Source organism: Diabrotica undecimpunctata, chromosome 1 (genome assembly GCF_040954645.1).
Source record: "Diabrotica undecimpunctata isolate CICGRU chromosome 1, icDiaUnde3, whole genome shotgun sequence".
NCBI lineage: Eukaryota > Metazoa > Arthropoda > Insecta > Coleoptera > Chrysomelidae > Diabrotica > Diabrotica undecimpunctata.
In genome coordinates this window covers 169,661,706-169,672,093 of record NC_092803.1, presented here as the reverse complement: position 1 = coordinate 169,672,093, position 10,388 = coordinate 169,661,706, and the positions used below count along the sequence as shown (strand labels likewise).

At 31.8% G+C, this 10,388-nt stretch overlaps 1 long non-coding RNA gene across 1 annotated transcript; it reads right to left on the bottom strand.

Moving 5' to 3' along the window:
• Positions 1-2,074: 2,074 nt before the first annotated feature.
• LOC140441273 (uncharacterized) lies at positions 2,075-6,430 on the bottom strand. The gene is made up of 2 exons (XR_011950974.1): positions 6,304-6,430; positions 2,075-2,280 (listed from the first exon to the last, which is right to left on the bottom strand). It is a non-coding gene; the product is annotated as an uncharacterized lncRNA (long non-coding RNA).
• Positions 6,431-10,388: the final 3,958 nt, after the last annotated feature.

Below are 10,388 nucleotides of genomic sequence, written 5' to 3'. Positions count from 1 at the left end.
GTGCTAGCCGGTAAATTGGGCAGGAAGTCATCTAACACACTATCGCACACATATAAAACATTCATTAGACCTAATATCGAATACAAGGTACGCATCTACTCCTCCCTTAAACCCCATGAAATGAATGCCGTCATGGCTACCGATAGAAAAATTCTCAGATTGTGCATGAGGAAGTGCAGGCTCTATCTATCAGCACATATATACATTCTGGCAAAATATAACACCTATTAAGGACAGAATCCTATCCCTCAGCAGGAGGTATGCCCTTCGAAAAACAACAGGATCGAATAACAGAGCAAAGCAAATATTAAAGACACCTTGCAATCGCTGAGGGCAAATACTCACCAGGTTTCCTCAAAGAAAAGTTCCGTTCCATCCAGCCAAACTTCTTTATAACACTGGACACGAGCTCCCTGATGAGTATTTTGAAATCTTAGAAACATTCCCCATTAAATATCGCAGCTAACAACAGCACGCCAAAATGCTGATTAAGAATCGTTCCTATTGTATGGCCGGTAACCCTTGAAGTATCTCCTTCGACATGTTTGGCGTAGCTCACCTAAATTCCTCTTGTGCGCTTCTTAATATATTCACATCGTCCACATATATACGCCAGCTTCTGAACCCCAGCTCATTAGTAGTCCACTACATTGCCACACTTAACATCATTCATCACGTTTTATTATACCTAGATTACTCCGAAAAAAAAAGGAGTACCCCTTCCTCGAAGAAGCGAATAGCTTAAACAAGGTTAAAACTCTGGTTCTAATGAGCAGGTTCTCATGGTAAACTTTATGTAACTATTACCTATTACCGTAATATTGTATTACCGTTATATTCTTTCAATAATTTTTGAGTAAGAAATAAACAGCGTTTGTCACGTCTACATACATATTCTGAAACGCAACTTTATATCAATTTGTTGGCCCAAGTTAGCTTTTGAGTTTGATACCCCTGAATTAATACATAATCATACGGCAATATTATGCCGAATTATTATTTGTAAATAACTGGTTGACTGATTAAAATTATGGTAGTTTCTCAAGTGCAAACTTTTTTTCTTTGTGTAACCGAACATATATTTTTTACCACATTTTAAAATATTAAAATAACTAAAAGCTAAACCCCACCAATCAATACTAATGACACTAATCAGATAAAAGAAAAGACAGTTCAGATATGATTTCACATACAGTTCCTCTGTATATTCGCTTATGCTTTGTTCATTCTAACAGGATTCATCACAGCGACTGGTACAACAGAAGCTCTAAAAGTGAAATCAAATATTTTTCGTCAAAAGAAGCAATAATAAAGTGGCTTTAATTTGGACGTTATAGCGACATCTGAGAATAAAACACCAACGTAAAAATGCGAAGATTTCTTGCTTCACTTTTCCAAACTTCCATAAATTGCGAGGCAAAACAGACGATAAAATGGATGTAAAGAAAGACATGGGGAATATAAAAATTTCATTTCACTACATATCTCCTCATCTAAACAAAAATTTTTGGTGAACTGGTTTCTTAAACTCATAAAGAGTAAACCAAAATAAAAGAAAAGACAGTTAAGATTTGATTTCACGTATAGTGAAAATTTAGAGCTTTTGTACCAGTCGCTATGATAAATCCTTGTAAAATGGTAGGATGAAGTACGTATAAGCGAATATACAGAGGCACTATACGTGCAATCAAATTTTAACTGTCTTTTCTTTTATTTCGCTTTACTCTTTACGAGTACAAGAAACCAGTTCACCAAAGATTTTTGCAAATGAGGAGATATATTATGGAATGCAATTTTTAGAATCCCTATGTCTTTCTTTACATATTTTTCATCGTCATTGTCTGTTTTGTCTTACAATTTATAGAAAGCATAGATTAAAACAAAAATCTCAAGTTTCTTTTCGTCAACCAAGAAATCTTCGCATTTCGACTTTGGTGTTTTACTAATCAGATACTTTATAATGCAGATCGTGCAGTTCACCTTACATGTTATCCTATAGGTGAATTATATAGTTTTATTTAAACCCATCCCTAAAGCATTTTTGATATAGGTGAATATATAAAACAACATAAAATATTTTTGTTTATGTGTATTTATAATTTATGCAACGTTACAAACTAATCATCAATAATTATAAACGACATTTCAATAAATATTAGCCGGAAGAAGTGGTGGTTTCATCTATTTTAACACATTTTTTGAGATATCCGCAACATCTCAATCCTGGTCCGCATTGCTCTACAGGAGGTTTGCTGTGAGGTACACATGGGTCTCCTAAACCTGTAATTAGAAGAACATAATTAAGATTTCTTGGTTTTTAAAACTAAACTATACGATAAAGTAATAAATAAATCAATTCTTATTTTTATTCTGTTCTGTTAGCAAAAAAACAAAAGTAAAGTACTTCGTATATATTAAAACTGTTAAGAATTGTCTACGGAGCCTTCCACAGTGGCGGATCCAGAAATTTTTGTCGGGAGGGGTCATGGGTCTTGAGGGTGATTTTGATACTGGATTTAGATTTTTGCACCTTTCAGTGGCTGATCCCCAGAAATTTTTTTTTAGGGTGGGAGTCATGGGTCTTGAGGGTGATTTTGATATAGGATTTAGATTTTTGCGCCTTTACGATTGATATGATTTGTGCCTCATATAAGAGAACCATGTTCTCAATAATTATTTTAAGCGATATATTAAACCAATGAGAAGTTATTAAAACCCAAATACCCTACTGGTGCAAAGAAGGGTTTATGTCTTAAACTTAAACCAAAAAAAATAATGTAAACCCACATACCCTATGACAGTAAAATCAAGTGTAAAAGACTATTAAACCAAAGAAACGTTATTAAAATATAAATATTGAAAAATCAAGGACTGTCAATTTAAACTAGGTATTTTAAAGACAATTAATTTAAACCCACCTATCCATTCATTTATTCCTTGTTGCTATAGAGAATGGAAACATAAACTCTCGGAATTACAAGTATGAGACGTATAGAAGCCTTTGAAATGTGTGTTTTTCGAAGGATGCTGAATATTTCGTGGATAAAGCACGTGACCAACAACGAAGTGCTGAGAAGAATGAGGACTGAGAGAGAACTCCTAAATATTGTAAACAACAGAAAAACGAGTTATCTAACATATTTACAGAGGAGAAAAATATAACTTTCTACGACTCATTATGGAAGGGAAAATACAAGGAAAAAGAGGTCTAGGAAGAAGAAAATGCTTCTGGCTAAAGAATAAAGAAATAGAAAACCATTTGCTGTAGTTATAGCTACCCTTCCGTAATGAAGAAGGAACCTTAAGAAGAAGTGTAAACCGCATTTTATTTAAATTATTTATTCAACAAAAACATTATATAATTTAAGAATAGTTATTTCTATAATTAGGCATATTCGGCTACAAGCGAGTGAACTATTTTTTTACTCGGTATTTAAATTTTTCTCACGAGTTTTCAGCAACAGCCGGCAACGAGTGGTAAATAAAAGTTCTGTTATTAAAAATACTATAAGAATAAGATAAGTAAATATTATGTAAAAAATTTATTAAAATCCTTTGTAAAAGGTATATATTTAAAAACCCAAACGGGCTATGTTAGACAAAACGTTTTCGGAATCCATTTTTCCATCATCAGTGTCTAGGAGTACATGAATGTAGCCACTAAATATATGGGTAAAAACCCGTTAAAAAATAATTAGTTACATTTGGTTTACAGTATTTCTTATAAAATATTAAGATGTTAAAGTTACCGTTGGATTAGGTAACATAGCAACATATGACTCCACGTTGAAGTTGCTAGTCCTGAGACGGTGTGTCTACGAGGACTGAAAGCTCTGAAAGAAGCAACTGAAAAGTTGCTACCATAAAGAGACTACCGAGGAACTTCATGAGATGAGGCAGCAGATATCGATGAAAACCTCATCTTCGCAGATCGACGGTGTCGAACGAGATTTAAAGAAGGTGGAAGTTAGAAGACGGTAAATATAGTGGCTTAAGATCCATTGTGTTTAGCGGCAGATTGTTAGGCAGACTGAGGTCTACAATGGATTTAGTAGTTAGTTTAGTTTAGTTGTGCATTTAGTTTTATAATCATAATAATAATATTTCAGGTAAATATAACTTCATAGAAATGACAACTTTTTTCAATATCGTTCAGGAATTGTACGTATTATTTTTTCAAGCTCTACACATAATGGGATGCATTACAAAAAATTTGTAACAGCAAAAACTTAAGTATTATACCTATATATTACACAGAATGGTCTGCTCGTTAAGATGCTGTGAAATCCTTAAGGAAAATTTATTACCATTATTATACCATTAACAAGGTCCGAAGCTTCCGGTTTACATAAAAAACTTAATGCATTTGGGTATGTACTGTTACTTACTATATGGGAAAAGATTCTAGAGAGAATATATGCTTTAAACAAAACCCTTCAACAAAAAGGCGAATTCCTAAATACAGCAGTTTTAATAGATGATTCATTGATAGATTTTATTTTATGTTAGAAACAGCAGAGGTGAAAAATTTATGGTATACACTATGGGACAGAGCTAGAAGTACTGACATACGACATAGATGCAAGGTAGAGAACATCAAGAACTGGGTAAGAAATAGAAGGGTAGAATGAATAAAGACGGCAAGAGATGGTTCCCCAATAGAAAGACAAGCAGTGGAAAGACCACGAAAACGATGAAACGACAACTTCCGAAGGCACATTGAAAAACATACAGAATCATGTCTACATAAAAACAAGAAGACGAAGAAGAGGATGATTTCATACAAACTGTTAGAGGTGATTTTGATAATTTAAAAAAAGAAACAGAAAAAGTTAAAAATATTGCATATACTTATGATAAACAACGGCAGAAAATACGAAAACCATTTCATGATGAATTTCCAGAGCATGTAATAAAATTCAGTGGCAAAGAACATGTTAAAACTAATATTTTTTTGTGTTATGCGATTCTTTAATTAGCAACATTAAAAAAAGGTCTGAGGGATATAAAACTATTAACAATAATTTCAAAACAATTGTTCATGTTAGTAATATTAGTGACTCTTCAATAGAAAAATTAAAATGTTATGAACAAGATTAAAGCAGAACTGAAAAATGAAGTATTACAATTTTTATAAGTAAAGAAAATACTATTTTGCCTGTATCTATGTGGTCATTTATTCATGAAAATAATATTAGTGCAACATTCCCAAATTTAAACATAATTCTGAGAATTTATTTAACCTTTCCATTAAGAAAGCCGCGTTAATGCCGCCGGTGACAGATCATTCTCAGTAATAACCAGAATAATTTTGTTTTAGATCCACATTAACACAACAAAAATTAAATTGTTTATCATTACTTTATATAGAAAAAAAATTATTAAATAATGATTAATTATGACAAATTAATTGACTAGGTTGTAAAATTAAAAGTGAGAAAAAAGGCAATATAACTAATTAAATGAATATAGGTATATTTAAGTATTATTGTTTGTTTTAATAAATTATGGTTATTTAAGTTTTGTACATCTATATTATTTTTTCCTTTTTTTCTTGGGAGACGATAATTAAATAGAAATATATACCAGGTATATACTTTAAAACCAAACTAACAAACCACTTTAGCCTTATAAAAGGAGAATGAAAAAATGGGTGACCTAAAACGACTAGACGTATTTCTCAATATTGAGAGAAAGGTAAGAAAAAAAACAAAGACCTATAGCATACATAAATAATGCATTATGGTGGACTAATAATAACATATGTGACCGAAATTTAAAGATTTCGTTTTAAAAATTTAAAAATAAGTATTAAAAACAAATCTCACATTCTAAAATTTATAATGGAAATGAAAATACGCAAAAAATTAACAGAACTTCTAAAGAAGAAACCATAAATTACAGAGTATCACAGTAAAGGAAATGAGACGAAAACATCCGTAGAATAGATGACCGAAAGGTAATCGGGGTAGTAGCCGTAGAAGAAAGATTGAGCTCAGAAAAGATACAGTGATAATACTGATTGAGGGCAGCAAACAATTAAACGTGGAATTTGTCTGCTAAACAAATAGAAGGAGAATACAGGTTAATAGTGGGTTCTGTAAAACATGGTTTGTTGGTAAAATTATTGTAATTGTAGCTAATAGATGTGAATAGTTGAATTTAAGGACTGTTACTTTTTCTTGTTAGATTAAATGAACAATAGTGTGGTTTATTACGATTAATTAAATATATATAAAAAAGAAGGTATGTTTACTTAAACCCAAAGAAAAAAGTTATAATTTACCGCATTGGTTTACTTACCAAGATCTGCTTCAACGCTGGAAAGAGCAAAAATAGCTAACAAAAAGTATGTGAAAAAAATGAAATACTTCATGATTTAAAGACTCTAGAGGATTGTAGAGACTGTAAAGACTATACTTAAAATACGACACAGCCGTGTTTATATATGTAGCTGTTATCGTTATAATGTAATTCAGGTATTTATTCAGCAGATACGTATTGGACACTGCATAATATAACTTAAAATATAAAATTACCTCCTTTTCTCTTTTTGTCCTTATCTTTATTCGTTTTGAATTAAACTTCAGAACTTTGTTTTTGTGTTCTTTATTTTTCGAATTTGGTCCTTATCGTATTTGAGTTTTATTGAGGGATTAGCCGTTTGTTGTGTAAGCATAAGCCGGGAAAGGATACTTTTTTGGTAACGATTGATTTTCTTTTTTGCTTTGTAATATTTTTACTTGGTGAGTCTCGTTGATGGCAATTTCCTATATGTTAACCTATATCGTTGGTCCTTAGAATCGTGAAAACACAAACATCGATCAACTCTGTCTGAATCAGAAAGATAATACAACAGAGTTTTCTCCAAAATATCAACGTGTTTGTATGATATTTTCAGTACTGGTCGACAATTGCAATTTTGTGACGATAAAAATTTTTTAGCAAAGTTCTGAAACTACTTTCTTGTAGCATGGTTAAGTTAAATATTATGTTTTTCATGGGATTAAGCCACAATTATTGGTTGTAATTGCGATTTTTCACTCCGGAAATCGAAACAACTCTTTTAAAAACAATGTCCGGACTGGAAATCGAAACTTCAAATATTAGTTAATTAACCATGTGATTTTCATCACAATCCAACCAATAATATTGTGGCTTAATCCCATAAAAAACATAATATTTAAAGAATATTTTTTATTGGAATAAAAAGTATATTTCCGAATGACGTAAGACAGTTTGAACTACATTTTGTGTTTGGAAGTTTTGATATTGAGATTGTTACTATGGAACTGCTTTTAAAAAAGCAGTTATGAAAAATTATGAATTCCTAATTATGACAATATTAGAAATGCGATGTAGCTATATCATTAGGACCATACCTGCATCAGAAAGCATTGTAATCTTTTTACAATCTTTTCTACTCTATTAAAAGGCATCTATCCTTTCCTACGATATTGCTTCAGACCGAGAATCATACTTTGTAAAACAACACATCAAAATATTCGTTCTTTTACTACGGTGTTTTGGAATGACTAAACCGAATTATATACATCTTCCTGAATATTTAGGATGTTACCTTATTTTCTACCCCAAGCAATTTTAAGCATTAACTATATCTATAATATATCGATTGACCAAATGCATTGTTGTTGTGCAGGTTGCATTATATAAAATATATTTGGTATTATGTTGGCCAGTGCTTTTCATGAAGCCTTTTGAGGAAAACTCGTTCATATATTGTTGGTCAGTTAAGCGGCTTTTCTCATCCGACACAATATCGTTTAGCAATGACATCAGTCTCTTTGATGCCACCAAACTTTCGATCAACGACATGTATTTTTTGGTTATAAAAGCCAAACCTGACAAACTGATTTTGCTCTGTTACCAGAATACTAATGAGTCACTTAATCTCGATAACAAAGGCTACTGCAGGTAAAGAGCGAGTTTATTTGGTAAAGAATTTTGAATCTGTCTTTCCAGGGAACCTGAACTAGAACCACTGTTCACCAACTCCAGGTCGTGCAAAGACTAAAGAGAGTTTGATTTTAAACCCACTTTGACCTCTGAAGTTTAAAAACAGCAGAAAGGAGAAAGTTTTTTAAATATCGGCAAGGTACTTCCTGACTTCTGAGACTAAATTGGATGTGGCTTTTCCACTATTAACGGATTAACGACCATTCGATGATAGACACAGGGGGATTACAAGGCTAGCAGTAATGTACTGGAAACCTGAGGTCTCGTTTGTTATCTCATCGAAAGATTGAGAAAATTGATAGATTTGCCAATATGTCAGCTATGTAAGAGTATATTAGTGCTAACCTTTGAAGCATATAATAAAAGGAATTCCATCTAGTTGGTATGGATTATACCAAAAGTTTTTCTATAAACACGTTCTACTTCTAGCAAAATTGACTATGGTTTTAACTTTGGTCATTAAATTTTTTAGTACCACATTGTTTACATCCTCTAGGTCTTATGTAACAACTAAATTTATTATGTGTGCAAAACAATGCAGGCTTTTGTCCTCTATGAGCAACTTCCTCACTTCATCCACCATGTTCGCTCCATCATCCGTACAGGCTCCAACAACTCTAGTCAGAGGGATGCCGACCTTTCAAAAATCTCATTCATGGTTTGGCAAATATAATTCCCAGTATGACTTTCATGAATGCGTCAAACCCCCAACATCATTATCTTAAGGCTGTTATTTTCTTGAGGATATGTTCTCCCGTTTTTCACTAGTTATTACAATAAAAAGAAAAAACCAGTTATAACCGGGACAAAAAAAAACAAACCCATTACTGCGAAGTAAAAAAACCGGTTTTAGGTTATAACCGGTAGGTTTTTCCCATCACTAATGCGTTTTTGAGAAAGGGGTGAATTTGTCCTTATACACTAGGGTACATTTGGGTGAATCTTATGCACTTTTCGTACATATACATTTACAGAAAAGTTCTTCAAAATTAAATTTTCTATCAAAATGTCACCACAATTTTTTTTGATAAACATATATGTAAAAATCACCAATGAAAAAAAAAAAGAGGAACACACACAATTTTTCTTTTTTGTCCCATAACTTTTTTCAACGGGGGTGTAGGTATAGGCATTGCTTGATAGACAAAAACACTATTATCCTTTCTCTCGAAATGACGTTTAGTAGAAATTTTTAGGATTTGTAGTATTCCAGATACGATTTTTCAAATTTCGCTATTCACTAAAGCAGTACATATACCCCATGAAAAACAGTTATGGAACAAAAAAGAAAAATAACGCGTTTTGGTGTTTAAAAAAAATCACTTTTGAGATTAAAAGGTGACATTTAGATAGAAAACTTTATTTTGAACTTTTCTGTAGATTTATATGTACGAAAAGTATATAGAATTGACCCTTATGCATCCTAGTGCATAGGAACTTATTCACTCCTGTCTTAAAAACGCATACATAATTAATAGCCTACTAAGGCCCATGCATCAGCGAATAAAAACCAATATAGCAGTTTATAGTTAAAATTTTCGTGGTAAATTAATTTGTGTATAAGAGTTCTAAACACAATTGAGCCATAAACGTTGGCACTTTGGTTAATGGGCATTGTAGAACAATTTAAAACGAACATTTTAAGCTTTAGTAAAAATATTTTCTATGTTAATTTTTTGCCGAGATATTTAAAATTGATTATGTTCGCGATTTACGCGCGCCCGCATTCGCTGCAAGCTGACCGTCCGCCTCAGAGCGCGTTATTAAAAGCTTTATATCTGAGTCAAAAATTAACACAGAAACATCTACCATATTGTATACTATTCGTTTTGAGTTATTCTACAACTTTCATTAGCCAAATTTTCAAAATTTAGAGCTTAATTTTGTTTAAATCTCTTATAAACAAATCAGATCGCAACTTTTTAGTTTGTACTTATAACTTTTTTACTAATAAAGATAAAATAATCTTGTCAAGTTTATTTTAAAGCTGAAACAATTACCTTTAAAATAAGGACTTTTTAAAGATAGTCGCCAGTATGAAAGCTGACTTATACTTGGAAAAACCCATCGAACGCCTATTTTGCAGTTGTTTTTCACAAAATTTGTTATAACTCTTTATTTTTTCAAAAGGAATAATTTTCGTTTTGGTAAAATTGAATACATATATCTAATAGTTTAGGAGATACAATTTTCTAAACAATTAAATTGTTAATAACAAATTGTCTGACGGGTTTTCAGCCTGGCTCCTAGACTATAACCCGTATTATCTATATTTAATTCGTTCCACTTTTTTATAATGTTATATTTTTTTTAAGTTTCGTATAGGTATAGTTTTAACATGACGCGAACATATATGTATTGTCCTCGTATTACTAGGGTACAACACCTATGATTTTAAACAAAACAAAGTG